This window comes from Pongo pygmaeus, chromosome 13, assembly GCF_028885625.2.
Source record: "Pongo pygmaeus isolate AG05252 chromosome 13, NHGRI_mPonPyg2-v2.0_pri, whole genome shotgun sequence".
Lineage (NCBI taxonomy): Eukaryota > Metazoa > Chordata > Mammalia > Primates > Hominidae > Pongo > Pongo pygmaeus.
Window position 1 is genome coordinate 101,395,141 of NC_072386.2, and position 21,652 is coordinate 101,416,792.

General features: G+C 38.2%; 1 protein-coding gene across 1 annotated transcript in view; it reads right to left on the reverse strand.

Annotated features, from left to right (window-relative positions):
• Positions 1-21,652, reverse strand: part of LPAR1 (lysophosphatidic acid receptor 1) — a 134,993-nt gene that overhangs the window by 78,962 nt on the left and 34,379 nt on the right. The window lies entirely within an intron of this gene.

The following is a 21,652-nucleotide window of genomic DNA, read 5'->3' on the forward strand; positions in this document are numbered from 1 at the left end:
AGAAAATGTGCTTGGCAATTTTTAATACACTTGAATGATATTTTGACAATCTATAATTAGAAGATAATTAATTTCCCTAACTTATTGAAAAGTAGCTATCAAACATGTACACTAATTGTCATATTTAAGCATTCGCTTTCAAAACATTCACGTCATATTTAAGCATTCACTTTCAAACAGAAACAAAGACAGGCGTGGTGGTTGATGCCTGTAATCCCAGCACAGTGAAGGGCTGAGGCAGGTGGCTCACTTGAGGCCAGGAATTTGAGACCAGTCTGGACAGCATGGCAAAATCCCATCTCTACTATAATAAAAATACGAAATTTAGCTGGGCATAGTGGTACATGCCTGTAATCCCAGCTATTTGGGAGGCTGAGGCATGAGAATTGCTTGAACCTGGGAGGCGGAGGTTGCAGTGAGCGGAGATAGCACCACTGCATTCCAGCCTGGGTGACACAGTAAGACTCTGTCTAAAAAAAAAAAAAACCTGGAAATTTTTTTAAAACCTTATTTTTAACCACACATAATATAATCAGTTACACAGAAAATGCAAGACACCTATAAACAAACTGTATTAAGACAGTTTAAAAAATTTTCTGAATTAATCATCAAGCCATATGAATCAACTGCTCCTATAAAAATACCAGAAAAAAAATTCTAGTTATTATTTCAAGAAAGAACACATTTACAGTAACAACAGCTCTAATGTATCTAGGAATAAGTCTGATTTTACAAAAGCATACAAGCAAACCTAAATAAATGAAGAAATAAAATATTTTGTGAATAGAGATGTAAAGATGTCAATTTTCCCAGTATCAATATATAAATTTAACATGATAAAATTAAAATCCCAAAAGGGTTTCTCATGGAACTTGACAGACTCCCTGAACATTGATATGAAAGCACAAAAGAACAACAATACCCAAGACAACTAGAAAACTAATAACTAGATGCCTTATTGAATACTACATTTTAAAGTGATGGTAGTTAGGACATTGTGATATTGGCATAGAAATACATGAATAGCCCAGTGGAACAGAATAAAGAGCCTGAAACACACATATTATAACTTGATATGAGAGATATGATTTTACCCATCAATTGAGAAAATGACATATCTGTTCATTCACGTAAAAATACTTAAAAACTGAATATTTATTTTAAACACAGAAATCCATTTCAGGCAATATGAAAATATACATATAATAAAATATAATTTAAGAAAATGAAAAAATATATTTATAAGCTCTGAAGAGGGGAATATTTCTAAATATGACCAAAAAGCATCGATAAAACTTGACTAATCAAAATTTTAAGACTTCTGTGCTGCAAAATCTAATGACTGAAAAGAAAAACTAAATTAGTAGAAACTTTAGAAACACACATAAGAAAGACTTTCTCTACAGCGAAATGTAAAGACTTCTTACAAGTCAAAAAGGGAAAAGCCAAACAATCCAATAGAGAAAGGGGCACTGATGTGGATAGGCAATTCACAGAAAACCTTAAGAGCCAATAATCACAAGAAAAGAAAATTACATTTACAGGGAATCAGAGAATTAATTACAAACTGCAGTGAGATCCAATTTATTTTCATCAGGTTGGCAAAAATTACCAAGTTGGAAAATGTCAAGAGTCAGTGAGGTCAGTCCTACAGTGCTGGTGAAAGTAAAATTTAGTACAACAGCTTTGAAAAACAGTTTGGCAAAAACTATTAACTATGAACATGTTCATACACTAAATCAAAAGATTCTAACCCTAGTTTAAAAAAAAATCACACATGTGCCTAAGGAGAGACACAAGAATTCCAATTGCCACTCTTTTAAAATATCAAAATATCAAAAGCAACACAAATATTTAACAACTGGTGAAGGAATAAATCACAGTATTACCAGAAAGATATAAAGCAGTTCAACTAAACAAAGTATAGCTTTAAATATGCTAATGACTGAAGCAATTTGCACAAGGATGCATGCAGTACATTATTCTTGTGAATATTAAAAACTTGCAGAAGCCAAGACGGCTGACTAGAGGCATCTGGTACTCACCTCCTCCACAAAGAACGGAAATAGCGAGTAGATAATCACACTTTCAAACAGACCACCTAAGAAAGTACTAGAATTCAACAGAGAGTGACAGGAAACACCTAAGGCAAGGAAGAAGAGGGAAGCAAGGCAGCCTGCTGTTCTGGGACTGGCGAGAAGCCTGGAACGGCTCTTCCATGCACAGAAAGGAGAAGTGACCCCAGTGGTCCACAATCCCACCACAGACTCCAGTCCTAGCCACAGGAGAGCCCCTCAACCCACAAGGGCCCTGAGACTGATGTAGAGAGCTGCCTGGAGACCATGCAACAGCATTACTCCAGAGACGGAGCTCATGCCAATTCCCACCTTCCCCCTCACCCTCTAGTCCTAAGCAGCTACAGCAAAGCACCACTTTGAGAACCCAGCCCCCACCAAACCGCATCTACCCGAGGGGCCCAAGACCCTCCTCTCTCCACATATCTGAAGCTACACTGACACCTCCTGCCTACATCTACCACCACAGCTGACTGCCATTGGCAGCAACTCTGCTGCCCACAATAGCAGGGCTACAACACATTTAAAAGTGCCCTGAGGAAAGGCTACTCTGCTTATAGCCACCACCTGGGGCTGAAGCACGTGCTCTCCAACCACCTGCCTATGGTTGCTGCCACTGAAAGCAACCCCGCCCTCCCCAGCAATAGGACCACAGCACAGCCATTGCCACCCCCACCAAGCATTCTACCGCAGAACTGAGGATCACCCCGCCCCTGCCTACCACAGCTAGCACCAGCACACAGCACTTGGGAGCCTGAGGACACGTCCACCTGGCCCAGCTCCACTGTCTACGTCCAGTGCTCAAGCATGCCATCCAGGGGACTCGGGATCACCCTGCCCCAACCACCACCACTGGCACCTGAGCACATCTCCTGGGGATCTCAGGATGGGCTCACCCAAACTGCCACCATCACCTCAGTTGGCAGACAGACGTATGTGCCACCTGCAGGCCTGGCGACTGGCCCTCCCAGCCTGTTGCAGCCACTGTCAACACAGTATGGACCACTTGGATCCCACAGGGTTGCCCCATCACTAATACCGCTATCTCCCACACCACACCTGACACTCATCTCCCACACCACACCTGACAGCAAGCCTGTAGGCTCAAGAATCAGCCTGCCTGGACCTCTTACACTGGTACCAGCATATACCAAGAACAGGCATGCTCAGCCTGCAACTGCCACTACTGAGGCTCAGGACTGACCCATCTGACATCCCCGGCCCCAGCAAACCTTTGCCACAGCCTCCACAACCAACCACACCCTAAGCCACTTAAAGAATTACAGACACATAGGCCAGGCGTGGTGGCTCATGCCTGTAATCCCAGCACTTTGGGAGGCCGAGGTGGGCAGATCACCTGAGGTCGGAAGTTCAAGACCAGCCTGATCAACATGGAGAAACCCCAACTCTACTAAAAATACAAAATTAGCAGGGCATGGTGGCACATGCCTGTAATCCCAACTACTTGGGAGGCTGAGGCAGAAGAATCGCTTGAACCCAGAAGGCAGAGGTTGTGGTGAGCCAAGATCGTGCCATTTCACTACAGCCTGGGCAACAAGAGTGAAACTTGGTCTCAAAAAAAAAAAAAAAAAAAAAACAAAACTACAGACACTGCTGATGCATTTACAGCCAAAGAAATTATATGGAGACTACACTACTTCACATACTCAGAATCAAAGCCAAAGTGACCTACACAACCAACACCAAAGATACATCTTCAGGAAAACATCCTCCCCTATGAAAGTAAATTCCCAAAACTGGAATAAGAAAATTTTATATCAGATGTGCAAATTATCAACATGCGAACAAAAGAAAGACAAAAAAGCAAGGAAATATGACACCTTCAAAAGAGCACAATAATTCTTCAGCAATAGACTTGAATGAAAAAGAAACTTATGAAATCCAGGACAAAGAATTCAAAATAATAATATTTTAAAAAATAGTGAATTATAAGAGAATTCAGATTAAACAATAAAAAGAAATCAGAAAAGCAATTCAGGACATAAATGAGAAATTTAGCAGAGACAGATATCATTAAAAAGAGCCAAACAGAAATCTTGGTACTAAAGAATTCACTGAAAGAAATACAAAATACATTCAAAAAGCTTCAACAACAGACAAGATCAAGGAGAACAATTTCAGAATTTGAAGACAGGTCTTTTGACATAAGCCAGGCAGACCAAAAGAGAAACAAAAGGATAAAAAAATGAACAAAGCCTATGTGACATATTGGACACAATATACTGATCAAATATTTGATTTTTACATGTTCCAGAAGGCAAAGAGAAAAATGAAAGGGATAGAAGACCTATTTAACAAAATAATAGCTGAAAATTTCCCAAGTCTAGCAAGAGAATTAGACATCCAGATATAGGAGGCTCAGGGATCCCTAAACAGATACAACCCAAAAAGATCTTCTCCATGGCACATAATAATCAAACTGTCAAAAGTCAAGGACAAACAGAGAATTATAAAAACCACAAGAAAAACAAAAAGCACCAAGTCACTTATAAGGGAACCCTCATCAGACTAACAGATTTGTCAGGAGAAATTGTACAGGCCAGGAGAGAACGGGATGGGATGACACATTCATTTGAAGTGCTGAAGGAGGAAACAAACAAACAAACAAAAAAACTGCCAGTAAAGATTCTATACCCAGCAAAGTTATCCTTCATAAATGTAGAATAAATAATGTACTTCCCAAACAAGCAAAAGCTGAGGGAATTACCACTAGACCATACCTACAAGAAATGCTTCAGGGAGTCCTACACTTGGAAGTGACAGGATAATTTCTACCATCATGAAAACATACAAAAGTGTAAAACCCACTGGTAGAGCAAACAAACAAATGAGGAAGAGAAAGAACTCATATGTTACCACTAAAGAAAACCACAAAACCACAATGATAAACAATAAGAAAGAAAGGAAAAAGGATACATGAAACAACCAAAAATCAATTAACAAAATGACAGGAATAATCCCTCACATATCAATAACAACCAAGAATGTAAACAGATTAAACTTTCCGCTTAAAAGATACAGGCTGGCTGAATGGATTTAAAACGTGATGCAACTATATTGTTACCCACAAGAAACTCATCTCATCTGTGAAGACACATGTAGACTGAAAGTAAAAAGACAGAAAAAGATATTCCATGCAAATGAAAACCAAGAATGAACACAAGTACCTATATACATGTCAGATAAAATGGACTTTAAATTAAAACAGTAAAAAGAGACAAACAGGGTCATTACATAATGATAAAGGAATCAATCCAGAAAGATGTAACAATTCTAAACATATGCACCAAACACAGAAACATCTAGATGTATAATATTATTAGATTTAAAGGAAGAGACAGATTCCAATACAATAATGGTTGGGGACCTCAACACCCCACTCTCAGCATTGGGAAAAAAATTAACAAACAAACATCGGATTTAAACTACACTTTACACAAAAATGGACCTAATAGACATTTAGAGAACATTTCATCCAACTGCTATAGATTATACATTCTTTGTATAAGCACATGGAACAGTTCCCAGAATAGACCACATAAAAAAGTCTCAACAAATTTAAATAAAAATCATACCAATTATCTCCTCAGACCACAGTAGAAAAAAAAAAAAAAACCACAAATCAATTACAAGAGTAACTTTGGAAACTATAAAAATACATGAAATTAAAAAAAAAAAAACTACTGAATGACCATTGGGTCAAGGAAGAAATTAAGAAGAAAATCAAAAAATTTCTTGAAACAAATGAAAATTGAAACACAACATACCAAAACCAATGGAATACAACCAAAGCAGTGCGAAGAAGGAAATTTATAGCAATAAATTCCTACATCAAAAAACTAGAAAGATTTCCAATAAACAACCTAAAAATGTATCTCAAAAAACTAGAAAAGAACAAAATCAAGCCCCAAATAAACAGAAGAAAAAAAATAATAAAGATTAGGGCCTAAAAAAAGGATGAGTTCGTGTCCTTTTCAGGGACATGGATGAAGCTGGAAACCATCATTATCAGCAAACTATCACAAGAACAGAAAACCAAACACTGCATGTTCTCACTCATAAGTGGGAGTTGAACAAGGCAAACACATGGACACAGGGAGGGGAATACCACACACGGGGGCCTGTTGGGGGGTTGGGGGGCTAGGGGAGGGATAGCATTAGGAGGAATACCTAATGTAGGTGACAGGTTGATGGGTGCAGCAAACCACCATAGCATGTGTATACCTACGTAACAAAACTGCACATTCTGCACATGTACCCCAGAACTTAAAGTATAATAATAATAATAATAAAAATACTATGTGTAGTAGAGAATAAAAGTTAATGTTTTAAAAATAAAGAAAGAAAGATTAGGGCAAAACTAAATAAAATAGACTTTAAAAGACAATACAAAGGATCAACCAAACAAGAAGTTAGTGTTTTGAAAAGATAAACAAAATTGAACTACTAACTAGACTAACCAAGAAAAAAGACGACCCAAATATAACTAGAAATGAAAAAAAAAAAGCAGTATAACTGATACCATAGAAATACAAAAGATCATCAGACTGTTATAAACAACTATACGCTAGCAAACTGGAAAACCTAGAGGAAATGGATAAATTCCTAGAAACATACAACCTACCAAGATTGAATCAAAAAGTGGAAAACCTAAACAGACCAACAATGAATAATGAGATTGAATCAGTAATAAAAAGTCTCCCAACAAAATAAATTCCAGGACTAAATGACTTCACTGCCAAATTCTACCAAACTTACAAAGAATTAACACAATTCTCCTCAAAGGATTCCAAAATATCAAAGGGGGGGGATTTTTCCTAATTCATTCTACAAGGCCAGCATTACTCTGATATCAAAACCAGAAAAGGATGCAAGACAAAAAGAAAACTGCAGGGCTATATCCCGGATGAACATAGATGGAAAAAATCCTCAACAAAATATCAGAAAACTGAATCTAATAACACATCAAAAAGATAATATACCACGTTGGGTTCAGTGGCTCATGCCCGTAATCCCAGAATTTTGGGAGGCCAAGGTGGGAGGATCACTTGAGCCCAGGAGTTCAAGACCAGTCTGGGCAACAAAGCGAGATGCCATCTCTACAAAAAAAAAAAGGCATAGTAGTGTGCACCTATAGTCCCAGCTACATGGAGGCTGAGGCAAGAGGAACCCTTGAGCCCAGGAGCTATGATTATGCCATTGCACTCAAACCTAGGTGACAGAGCGATACTCTGTCTCAAAAAAAAAAAATAAATAAATAATAATAATAATAATAATGCACCATGCACCATGATCAAGTAGGATTTATCCCATGGATGCAATGATGGTTCAACATATGCAAATCAATAAACACAATACATCATATTAACAGAATGAAGAATAAATACCATACGACCATCTCAATAGATGCAAAAAAAAATTGATAAAATTCAACATTCTTTCATGACAAAAACTCTCAGCCAACTAGGCATAAAAGGAACATATCTCAACCTAATAAAGCCTATATATGACAAATCCACAGCTAACATCATACTGAATACGGAAAAGCTGAAAGCCTTTCTTCTAAGAACTGGAACAACATAACATGCCCACTTTCACCACTCCTAGTCAACATAATACTAGAAGTTCCAGCCAAAGCAATCAGGCAACAGAAAGAAATAAAGGCATCCAAATTGGAAAAGAGGAAGGCAAATTGCCCCCCTTTGCAGATGACATGATCTTATATCTAGAAAAATCCAAAGACTCCACCAAAAATCTCCTACATTGGATAAATTCCGTAAAGTTGCAGGATACAAAATCAACATACAAAAATCAATAGTGTTTTTACACACCAATAATGAACTATCCAAAAAAAAAAATAAAGAAGGCAATCCCCTTTCCAAAGCTACAAAAATAAAATAAAATATCTAGGACCAAATTTATCCAAGAAGGGAAAAGACCTCTTCAAGGAAAACTACAAAACACTGATGGAAGAAACTGAAGAGGACACAAACGGAAAGACATCCCACGCTCATAAATCGAACAAATTAACATTGTTAAAATGATCATACTACCCAAAGCAATCTACAGATTCAATGTAATCGCTATCAAAATACCAATGTCATTTTTTACAGAAGTAGAAAAAACAATCCTAAAATTCATACAGAACCAAAAACAAGCCTAAATAGCTAAAGCAATCCTGAGCAAAAAGAACAAAGCTGGAAACATCACACTATCTGACTTCAAAATATATCACAAAGCTATAGTAACCAAAACAGCATGGTATTGGTATAAAAAACAGACACATAGACCAATGGAACAGAATAGAAAACACAGAAATAAATCTCTGTATTTACAGCCAACCTATTTTTTGACAAAAGCATCAAGAACCTACATTGAGGAAAGAAACCCTCTTCAATAAGTGGTGCTGGATAAACTGGATATCCTTATGCAAAAGAATAGAACTGGACCCCTATGTCTCACCATATATAAAAATCAACTCAAGATAAAGACTTTATTAAGACTGCAAACTATAAAATTACTAAAATAAAACATTGGAAAACACTTCGGGGCATTGATCTAGGCAAATATTTTATGGCTAAGACCTCAAAAGCACAGATAAAAACAAAAGCAGGCAAAAGGGACTATTTTAAACTAAATGTTTTAAAACAATCAATAGAATGAAGAGGCAACTGGTTGAATGGGAGAAAATATTTTCTAACTATTCATCTGACAAGGTACTAATATCCAGCGTATACAAAGAAGGAACTCAAACAAGTCAAGAGTTTTTTTAAAAAAAAAAAAAAAGCAAATAATCTCATTAAAAAGTGGGCAAAGGATATGAATACACTTTCTCATAAGAAGACATACAAATGGCCAGTAGGTATATGAAAAAAAACGCTTAACTTTCCTAATCATCAGGGAAATGCAAATCAAAACCACAATAAGATATCATCTTACCCCAGCCAGAATGGCTATTATTAAAAAGACAAAAAAATAACAAATGCTGGCAAGGATGCAGAGAAAAGGGAACTCTTATACAGTGTTGGTGGGAATGTAAATTAGTACAGCGACTATAAAAAAAAAAACAACAGTATGGAGATGTCTCTACAAAAAAAAAAAAAACCACTAAAACCAGAAATTCCATATAATCTAGGTATCCCTCTACTGGCTATTTATCAGAAAAGAGAAAAAAGAAAGAAAGACAGAGAAGGTAAGAAGGATGGAAGGAAGGGAGGAAAGGAGGAAAGGAAGAAAGGAAGAAGGGAGGAAGGGCATCATTTCAGCACTTTAGGGGGCTGAGGCAGCCAAACTGCTTGAGCTTAGGAGTTCAAGACCAGCCTGGGCAACACGGTGAAACCCCGTCTCTACCAAAAATACAAAAAAATTAGCCAGGCATGGTGGTACACATCTGTGGTCCTAGCTACTTGCGAGGCTGAGGTGGGAGGATCACTTGAGCCTGGGTGGTGGAGGTTGCAGTGAGCTGAGATCACAACACTGCACTCCAGCCTGGGTGACAGAGTGAGACCCTCTCTCAAAAAACAAACAAAAAAAAGTAGAAGAGGAAAAAAATATCAGTATATCAAAGGGATACCTGCATTCATGTGTTACCACAGCACTATTTAAAATAGCAGAGACACAGATTCAACCTAAGTGCCTATCAATTAATGAATGGATAAAGAAAATGTGGTATATATACACAATGGGATACTATCTGGTCATAAAAAAGAATGAAACCATGTCAGCTGCAGCAACATGCATGGAGTGGGGGGCAGTCATTATATTAAGCGAAATAAGCCAGACACAGAACGACAAATATCCCAGGCATGGGATCTATGAACATAGGATTAAAAAAAATTGATCTCATGTATAGTGAATAGAATGGTGGTTACCAGAGGCTGGGAAGGGTAATGGGGAGGTGAGGATAAAGAGGGGTTAGTTAATGGGTACAAACATACAGTTAGATAGAAGGAGTAAGTTCTAACGTTCGATAGCAGAGTAGGGTGGCTATAGTTAACGAAAATGTATGGTATATTTCCAAATAGCTAGAAGAGAGAACTTAAAACGTTCCCAACACATTGATATGGATAGGAACACATGGATGTGTTCCCAACACATCTCAACAGAAATAATGAGTACATGAGGTGATGAATAGCCTGAATAGCCTGACTTGATCATTACACATTCTATGTGTGTAATAAAATATCACATGTACCCTGTAAACATGTACAAATATTATGTATCAATAAATAAACCGCAGAAGCCTACTATATATTTTTTATGTTTTTCTCACATATGTATACATTCACAAACACATGCAGAGAGATGATAAGTATCAATTAATGGCCTGGGCAAAGAGGAGGCTAATGGAATTAGGAAGGAGTAAAAGGGCTCCAACTTTATCTGTAATTACTGACTTGTTATCTTGAAGAAATTACATCGAAATGTTAACATTCTACAAAGCTTGGTAATGGCTATGTTATTGCATTATAACTCCCTGTATGCATTTCATTTTGCTTTATTTATTTTTTTTAAAAAAAAGGAAAGAAAGAAATTGAATTCAGTCTGAGCCATTAAGAGAGAGAGGAAGAAGTGGGAGGGAATGTTAATTTACTCATCCACAAAACAAAGAGAAAAAGATCACCTTCTTTTATATGTTGAACATTGAGAACTCTATTTCTGTGACATCTATTCTCCTGAAACTTTTAATCAGGTAACCCAGAAGACTTGAACCTTCATAAACCAAATGCCAGCTCTAAAATGCAGCCTTACTTGAACTGACAGGTCAAAACAATATAATAATTCATACTGACAAAAATGAAAAATTATTTTCCATTAGCCCATTTTGCTGAAAGGCTAATAACAATATATTTCCTTATAAACTTATTCCATTTCAATTTTAAAAATGGAATTTTGTATCTATTTTAGTTTTTATTATCTTCTACTACCTTCCATTATTGTCCTTTTTTATTACAAAACAGCTTATCTCTATAAACTATCTTTTTACTGTGACAAGCTAAGAGACAGCAATAAACGTATACAATTTTTAAAAAGCAGCACTTAATATTTCAGATACTGAGAGCAATTCATTTATAATCATTTTAAGGGGAAAAAAAAAAGCCAAATGTGCTCCTAAGACTCCTATGAGTAAATGTATTGTATTAGTCCATTTTCATACTGCTATCAAGAAATACCCAACACTGGGTAACTTATAAAAAAAAAGAGGTTTAGGGTTGGGCGTGGTGGCTCATGCCTGTAATCCCAGCACTTTGGGAGGCTGAGACGGGTGGATCACCTGAGGTCAGGAGTTCAAGACCAGCCTGGCCAACATGGTGAAATCCCGTCTCTACTAAAAATACAAAAATTAGCCAGGCGTAGTGGCACACACTTGTAGTCCCAGCTACTTGGGAGGCTGAGGCAGGAGAATTGCTTGAAACTGGGAGGCAGAGGTTGCAGTGAACTGTGATCATGCCACTGCACTTCAGCCTGGGTGACAGAGTGAGGTTCTATCTCAAAAAAAAAAAAAAAAAAAGAAAGAAAGAAAAAGAGATTTAATGGACTCACAGTTCCACATGTCTGGGGAGGCATCACAATCATGACAGAAGGTGAAGGAGGAGCAAAGGCACATCGTACATGGCCACAGGCAAGAGAGTGTGTGCAGGGGAACTGCCCTTTATAAAACCATCAGATCTCATGAGACTTATTTACTATCACGAGAATAGCATGGGAAAAACCCATCCCCATGATTCAATTACCTCCCACCAGGTTCCTCCTACGACATGAGGATTATGGGAGCTACGATTCAGGATAAGATTTGGGTGGGAACACAGTCAAACCATATCATGTATATTCATGATACATCATTTGAAAGAGTAAAATACTGTGGTGCAACTGATGACTATAATCCTCACAATCATTTGCCACCTTGTTTCTCCTGCCTTTTCTTTCTCCACTGCCATAGCATTGAATTCCCCTCTGCAACTTCAGCATTGCCCTAGTTTTCCAGCTAGTTTTGAATGAGACAGTGGAGTGATCTATGGCTAAGTCTCTCCATCTTGACCTATCTTACATAAGTGGGATCTACATCTGACCATGACAGCTCATTCCTAAGTTCCCATCAGTCAGCTCTACACAATCCAGCATGTCAGAGGTGAGCCCTGCACTATGACCTGTGCCATTCAGCTGGGATGCTTCCTGGGTCTTCTCCTCCACTGTCTTTACCAGGTTACTGCAGTAACCTGATCAACCACGATTAAGGTAATACTAAACAGAGTTCTAAGTATGCAAAGCCCTGAGAGTTGGGGCCTACACCTGCTCCACTCCAAAACCTTCCTATGCTTGGTGGTGGAAACTCATCTAAGTGCAAATGTTTCGATATTACCTGCTGGACATTCTGACTTTGAAATCAGCCACCTAGTTCACTAACACACACACCCTACTCTTCTTCCTGCAAGATTGGAATTCCTGCTACTAAAAGTTGTCTGAATCATTGAAAGTTGCTTTATTTCCAACCTATGCTTTCAGAAACTAATATGCTCCATGGCCCTCTAATAAACATATTCTCTGATGCTGAGAAGCAAGTATCAACCCACTTCTGCTTTTCTCCTGGCCTGAGCCTGCCTAACACAATCATGCATGAAATGGGATAAGTTTAACTTAAGGGCACCTCTTAAGTGATGTTATGCAATTACCAAATGGCAGTATTAATATTATCACACAGCAGGGAAAGATTGATTTTTTTAAATGACAGTCTTATTAAGGCAAGGTACAGATCTTAAAAGACAGAAATCCCCTGGACTCTATAATTATGATTTTCTCAGGTGGAAAAAAACCAGCAGGCCATTGTCCCACCTTAGTGTGTATTCACAGCAAAGCTGCAACAAAAGTTCAAAGAAAGACAGCTGGAGAATCTAGGGGTATGAAAAGGAGATTGGGCAAACAGTTCCCTAATGGACAAGAAGTGGGAAAAAGCCAGACCCACTTTGAAAGATAAAGGAGTAGCTCCATTAACCATTAAAGACTAAACCAATTAAAAAGGATGTATTAGAAAGAAAAATAAACAAACATGAAAGGTATCATATGTGGTTTACCCTAGGTGCCCCTGTACAATTTCATCTTATGAATAGAAAATTCAAAATGGGCTTTCAGATTCCAAAATAATATCTCTTCTCAAACCTTATCTGAGTTTATAAACACAAAAGGAGGCACAAGATGAATTTAAATTGCATTATGGGAACAAATTTAACTTCTAATAGAAACACGGTTCAAGATGAAGTCAGAAGTCTCAATGTTTATCTCCACATGCATTTATTCCTGGCAATACGTTGGAGTTTTCCATAGAGTGTTTATCCCACATGGCCTTCCTTTGATGGGTCTTCTGGCATACAACATACACAGACTATATGTAATAGTTACCTCTTTCTCCCTGTAAAGAACTTCCAGAATAATCATGGGGAAAAGGGAAAGAACTAACATACATCAGGTATCTATTAAAAGGCTGATACTATACAAAGCACTTAGCAGTTATTTTTGCCATTTAAACTTGTGACCACAGTGTATGTTATTTGAATTCTAGAGATTTTAAAAAATAAAGCTGAAAAAGACCTATGTATTGAAGATCCCCTAGCTATGGTGTATAACAGTCTAGATGTGAACCAAAATCCACCTGGGTCTATGCCCATGCATTACCTTTTCTCAATTCTATGTTAGACAAAATTATCGTGTGGCACTGGAAACATACTTCATACTGCAATTAATTATTCACATTTTAATTTGAAAGAAAGCACTATCAAGATAATCTGTAATCCCTTACTTCAGAGACTCATAATTTAATAATTGCAAACATTGTATGAATTCCCTTACTCTGGAGCCTTCTGTGTGTCTCATTTTTGTATTCTTCAGTTGTGAAATATTCTAGTTATAATTTCAATCTATTTTCTCACTTAGAAAATAAAGAGAGGAAGTGGAATTGCCTTTTTAAACCTTAAGAGTCATTGAATCATTTTATGCAGAAGAGTAAACTGATCTAATCAATGTTTTTAAAAAACAAAAATAACCCACCAACTACAAAAACACATTTTAGAAAAGCAACTGAAGAAACCTGAATATGAATTGAGTATCAAGTGATATTAAGGAGTTATTTATACTTTTGCTAAGTGTGATGATGGCAGTGTGGTTATTCAAGCAAATTATTTTTTAGATATGCGTATTAACATAAGGGGATTTTTTAAAAGTTGACAATGCTAGGGATTCTAAAATACTTCATCCCCCAAAAAAGGAGCAAGTGAAGCAAGTGTGTCAAAATGTTATTACTGAATCTAGGTGTTGGCTATATTGAGATTGTTATTTTTATTTTTGTGAATGTCTGAAAACTGCCATAGTACAAAGTTCTATCCAAAAAGATGAATCTTTCAGCCTCAAAAAAAACAACCCATTTAATGTGAAATTCAGTTGCTTTGATAAAAAAATCCACTTTCTAATATCAGAAATAAAACCTTCTAAAACATAGATTTTGAAAATACATATTTTGTTGAGAGTACCTATTGGTAAGGATGTCCAAAAAAAAGTGTCTTCCAAAAGACAACAAGCAGACACCACTTTTTTTTTTTTTTTTTTTTTTTTGAGACAGAGTCTCACTGTTTCACCCAGGCTGGAGTGCAGTGGTCCAATCTTGGCTCACTGCAACCTGCAACCTTTGCCTCCTGGGTTCAAGTAATTCTCCTGTCTCAGCCTCCTGAGTAGCTGAGAATACAGGTGCACACCACCACACCTGGCTGATTTTTGTATTTTCCATAGAGATGGGGTTTCACCATATTGGCCAGGCTGTCTCGAACTTCTGACCTCAGGTGATCCACCGGTCTCAACCTCCCAAAGTGCTGGGATTACAGGCGTGAGCCACAGCACCCAGCCGCAATCACGTTTTATCAGAACACTGAATGAGAATTAGAGGAACAATCTCTTAACTAAGACACTGAAAATCTACCCAAATTCACATCTTCAATGAAAGCTACAGGAAATCACTTGGAGGGATCGAAATATCTTTATGTTCTTGGCTTAAAACCAAAATGGTTGTGAACAGGCAACCTACAGAATGGGAAAAAAAATTTGCAATCTATCCATCTGACAAAGGTCTAATATCCAGAATCTACAAGGAACTTAAACAAATTTAAGAGAAAAAAACAACCCCATCAAAATGTGGGTGAAGGATATGAACAGATACTTCTCAAAAGAAGACATTTATGTGTCCAACAAACATATGAAAAAAAGCTCATTATTCCTGGTCATTAGAGAAATGCAAATCAAAACCACAATGAGATACCATCTCATACCAGTTAGAATGGCGATTAATAAAAAGTCAGGAAACAACAGATGCTGGAGAGGATGTGAAGAAATGGGAACACCTTTACACTGTTGGTGGGAGTGTGAATTAGTTCAACCTTTGTGGAAGACAGTGTGGTGATTCCTCAAGGATCTAGAACCAGAAATACCATTTGACCCAGCAATCCCATTACTGGGTATATACCCAAAGGATTATAAATCATTTCTACTATGAAGACACATGCACACGCATGTTTATTGTAGCACTATTTACAATAGCAAAGACTTGGAAACAACCCAGATGCCCATCAATGATAGACTGGATAAAGAAGATATGGCACATATACACCATGGAATAATACACGGCCATAAAAAAGAATGAGTTCACGTCTGTTGTAGAGACATGGATGAAGCTGGAAACCACCATTCTCAGCAAACTAACACAGGAACAGAAAACCAAATACCACATATTCTCACTCACAAGTAGGAGCTGAACAATGAGAACACATGGACATAGGGAGGGGAACATCACACACCAGGGCCTGTCTAGGGGTGGGGGAAAAGGGGAGGGAGAGCATTAGAACAAATACCTATTGTATGCGGGCTTAAAACCTAGACGATGGGCTTAAAACCTACCACTTTGGCAGGTCAAGGCAGGCGGATCACTAGGTCAGGAGTTCAAGACCAGCCTGGCCAACATAGTGAAACCCCATCTCTTCTAAAAATACAAAAATTAGCCAGGCATGGTGGCACATGCCTGTAGTCCCAGCTACTCAGGAGGCTGAGGCAGGAGAATCGCTTGAACTTGGGAGGCAGAGGTTGTGGTGAGCCAAGATTGCGCCATTGCACTCCAGCCTCAGCAACAGAGTGAGACTCCATCTCAAGAAAAAAAAAAACCAACCTAGATGATGGGTTGATAGGTACAGCAAACTACCATGGCACATGTATACCTATGTAACAAACCTGCATGTTCTGCACATGTATCCCAGAACTTAAAGTAAAATATTTTAAAATAAAATAAATTCAAATAAATATAAAAATTAAAATTAAAAAATAACAAAATGGTCATATAACAAATGAGAGACAGAGTGATACACCTTGAAAAATACTGATAAAGAAGAGTCTTTCCTTACTGGAATCACAGGTGTGAGACCTGAATATCTTTTAGGTTCTCAGATACCTATTCTGGCCTCTAATATCATCCTAGGTTTGAGAGAAGCCAAACTGCTCACTCTGGTACTGAGTTAATAAACTCTTTCATGAAAAATGAAAACGAAACTTTTAATCCAACTTCTATCCACAGTAACCTGATCAAGCACAGGGTAATGCTTAACACAGTGCTAGAAACAGAAAATGGCTCCGGAGAGCTGCAAGTTTGTTTGGTTTCCTACCCTATCCCCATGCCCCCAATATCCACAGGACACAAACACATTAACTCAACCTAATGATGAACAGGTTCCTGTCTGCAAATACATCCCGGGAGTTTCCTTTGGATAAGAAAACTCTTTTTCAGTGTCTGGATCAGCAGAATTACAAATTGGCTACAAACACAGCATCTTCTTGCTGCTGCTAGTCCAGTTTCGTCTTAGTATTCATCACCTAGCTTTGTAAGAGCTAGGTGCTCTCTCAGCATGAGAAAACAAAAATCTGTCTCAGAGTCAAGGCAGGCATAAAGCAGAGAATACAAACTTGCCCCATTTCAAAGCACAAGGCATATCTTTCAACTAACTAAACAGCAATCCCAGCAGGCGTGACAACGCAAGCTTTCTTCCCTATTATTGTTTGAAACAATCACAAGCTATTTGTTCATATTAATTCGTTTATATGTAGTATTAGGCAGCCTTGATTAGAAAAATGCTCTTTGTTATCCAATGAATAGAGTAACAAACAAAACCGAAAGTTTTTTTAAAAAATTGTTGTTTTGGCCTTAGAAAAGGATTTTCAGGCCTTTCACACTTGAATGTGGATTTATCTTTACAAGGTCCCTGAATTCACTGGAAAATAATGCAAGTTGATGTGCCAAACAATACCAGGCTAAGGTGACTGAGTGAGCTGCTTATTATGCTTGCCTAAGAAGATGCTATATCTAAATTATTTTTACCTTCTTTGAACCTGGGCAAAACTGATAATAAGGGAGAAGACATCAGTAGAAGCTTCGGGGCAAGGGCGAGTCAGCCTTGGACTAACTTTGACTGTACAAATTACATGTGAGGAATTGACATATAATTAAGAGGCCCATCATTGGCCAAAGGATCCTGGGAACCAAGTGACCCAATGGTCTGCATCTCTCCAGAAGAAGCTATCTGTCTCTATGACCTAATGCCCGAGTGTATAGCTGACTCCTTCCCCATGTGCTTAGTTCCCCAGCCATCAGAGGCTGCCACCATTCCCAAAATACAGTGAGAATAATGGAACTACCCTGGTTAAGGTTAATTAACAAACTTGCTCAATAAAACAATTATCGAAAGTCAGAACTTGAACCCAGGTCTATTTCAAAGGCCGGGACCATTAAGCTAACAAAAACTTCTTTTAAGATCAATGTTAAATTCATTAATAAGGTTTGAAAGACCTTGTAAAATCTCCAATTTTATAACCTAACCCATTTATGCTAATTCTAGCATTTGCCAATTTCTGCAGTGTAACTATTCCATGTGGCTGATTTCAAGCTGCTAGCATGAAGTCAACTGGCTTGCAAAATTCCTGAAAATTTAACAGTCTGCCTCTGTGAGTTGGTATAGGTGGCTCTAGGGACATCACTGTTTACGATATCATGCCCCACTGTAGTGCAACCATCCAAAACAAAATTCTAAATGCTTTGCTCTTGCTCTCTCTCTCTCACCTTGGGACACTTGACATTCACCTATGCTTTTTCTTCTCCTTTACCAAAATAACTCATATTTATTTGTTCTCAGCCTAGCGGTCTTCCTTCAAGAAGCCTTCCCTGATCCTCTAAATCTTTTCTTGGGTCTCCACTTTCCTCCCAGAGCACCCATACTTCCTGTATTTGTGCATTCCTGCATGGGTGACAAAGCGTTGCAACTTTTTGTTTTATCTGTATATCTCCCACTATATCTCTAAACTCTGGCAGGGCAAAACTTATTTCTCTTATTTATTCTTGTATCCCCCAGCCCTGCCACAAGGCTTGCCGAGCAATAATAACAATGCTTGCTAACATGCACTGGGCAATATGTGCCCAGAATATGTGCCAGGCACTATTCTGAGTTTTATAGAAGTTATTTCATTTCCTCCTTAAAATAACCCTATCAGGTTGGCTTCATTATTGCTATGCTCTTTCTGTGGGTAAGGAAATAGAGGCACTAAGAGGGTGGATACCTTCCCCCCAGGCTCAGGTAATTAGCAAATTGAAGCAGGGTGGCTGGTGAGCCTATGTGCCTCCCTCAAGAAACCAGTGTTTCTTGGCCATATTTTTTTCTCGTTAGTGATCCTTAAGGAGAAAAATTAATTACACTTAAATTTTCTCTAATGAGAAAAAACTAAATACTAAGGAATAAGATTTTGTTGGATAGAGGTATAAGCTTTGGAGGGATTTTTTTCATCTCCCAAAACCCAATTTTTGTCCTCTTGGGGCAGTATCACTATGTTAAGAATGTATGTTCTAGGACTTTCATTATCCATTTCCATTAATGTACCATATATTTGTCCCTAAAAATACACAGTCTTGTTTTAGAATTTTAATGGTATCTTCCCATAAGTACTATTTTGCATCTTGCTTTCTTTTTCCTCCATACGATATCTTGGACTAATATATAGCTATGTAGACATCCTCATTTTAAAACTACTGAATAGTGGTCAGACGTGGTGGCTCATGGCTGTAATCCCAGAACTTTCGGAGGCCGAGATGGGCAGATCGCCTGAGGTCAGGAGTTTGAGACCAGCCTGGACAACATGGTGAAACCCTGTCTCTACTAAAAATACAAAAATTAACCAGGCATGGGGGCACATGCCTGTAATCCCAGCTACTTGGGAGGCTGAGGCAGGAGAATCGCTGGAACCCAGAAGGTGGAGGTTGCAGTGAGCTGAGATCGTGCCACTACACTCCAGCCTGGACAATACAGCGAGACTCCATCTCAAAAAAAAAAAAAAAAAAAGGAAAAATAAATAAAATGACTGAATAGTATTTCAATCATGTCCACATTCCTGAATTCATTAAGTCTTTCTACTACTGGATATTCACAAAATTTTGTACTTCTTGGTTTGCAACCAATACTTCAGTGAATATCTTTATACACTCCTTGGGCTCATGTGTGAGTGTTTTTCTAATGTAGATTCCAAGACAGGAGCAGGCCATGTGCAGAAGTGTATAATTTTAATAGATACTGTTGAATTACCCTCCAGAGTGACTGTACCAATTTACTTTCCCACAGAGAATTTACAAGAGTACACATTTCCCCCCAGTGATTGTATGAAATAGAACCTCTTTCTCCTTTGGGCAGTGTTAAACATTTTAATTAAATGAGTCATTCAGAGGTACTTCTATTCCTCACCAGCTGATAGGCACTTGTGTAACAGAAATGTATAGAGATAAGAAGATACTGTTGGAAATGCTGACAGATGACAGCAGCAACACTGGGATGTGGAAATGCCCTGTCCAGAAAACCTGCACTAGCCTAACTCAGTTCACAAAAGGACTAAGAAGAGTCATTACACGGGAACAGCTGCAGTGGACTTTGAAATGGTGACCTCAGGTAACAGGCATTAAATCTCTTTGCCCATTCTCCAAGTCTCTCAGACACCAAAAAAGTCTATTGAAGATAAGGGAAACCAAACACCCGAAGTAAATGAAGTGTTGAAAGGACAATGGTCCACTTATCAGAAAGAGGAATGCATATGATGATGGTAACACTAAACATTCTGGAAAATAATACTAAAGGCCTTAGTACTTTATTCTTTATTCATATGATATGAATAAAGGGCTTTATTCATATGATAAAATCCCAGGGTTGATAACAATGATGACATCCCAAATGGTGCTAAGGAGAAAACACTATACTACATGAAGGAAAAATGCCCCTTGTTCTCCTTTTTCCCTCTCCTTCTTCTTTCCCTCTCTCACAAACACACAAACTTCTACTGAAATACATACAAAATTGAATAGCCTGCAAAATCATACTGAAAAAAACAGTGTGGAACAATGTTCTGTATCAAGTTCAAATTTCAATCATATGGCTCTTTCTTGAAAGTATGCTTTTTTCTTCAAAGTTGCCCGAGGCTGGGCACAGTGGCTCAGGCCTGTAATCCCAGCACTTTGGGAGGCCAAGGCAGGTGGATCATTTGAGGTCAAGAGTTCAAGACCAGCCTGACCAACATGGTGAAACCCCATCTCTACCAAAATACAAAAATTAGCTGGGCGTGGTGGCGGGCGCCTGTAATCTCAGCTACTCAGGAAGCTGAGACAGGAGAATCACTTGAACCCAGGAGGCGGAGATTGCAGTGAGCCAAGATCACGCCACTATACTCCAGCCTGGGCAACAGAGCAAGGCTCTCTCTCAAAAAAATAAATAAATAAAAATAAAGTTGGCCAAAAAACGATTGTCACAAATGAGAAAGGAGGTCACACTATAGAAAGAAGATAAATGAAGAGTAAATGGGAAACTATACTTGCTGAGCACCTCTGTATGCCTCATGCGTATGAACCATCATTTTATCCATGTAACCATCATGACAGGAACAATTACATGAGAGGAAACTGAAGCTGAGAGAGGCTGGCATGACTAAGGCTCTTCATCCTGCAATCAGAGGAGCAGGGATGTGAACTGTGGCCTTATGACTCCAAAGTCTGTTTCCACATTGTACCCTGATGCCTGGTGAATCTGAAAGAGTCCAGCAAATGCCTGATTAAATCAGGCTGTAAAATCATCTGAACAAAGACCATGTCCCTGCCGTATTACTGCTCTTCACTGGACAGAAAAAAATAACTCATACGATTGCTGTTCAGAAGTTTCTGGAATTGCATTTTGTTTTCAAAGTTCCTAGAACAGGTCAAGGCAAAAGAGTAAGTATAGGAGGAGGACAACAAGACAGCCCTCAGAAAACTTGTTATAAAATTAGATCCATTCTGATATATTTCATTAAAGCCCACCCCACCCCCCGGCCCACAAAAAAACCAAGAGAGGAAAAGCAGCAGGGTTTACCACTGATTTACTTTGATTTAGAGTTTGATGCCTGTAATGACAGTCAGGCATCCTAAGCACTGAAAACCAAAGCCTCCTATAAACAGAGGCCAGTTCACTAAAATCACT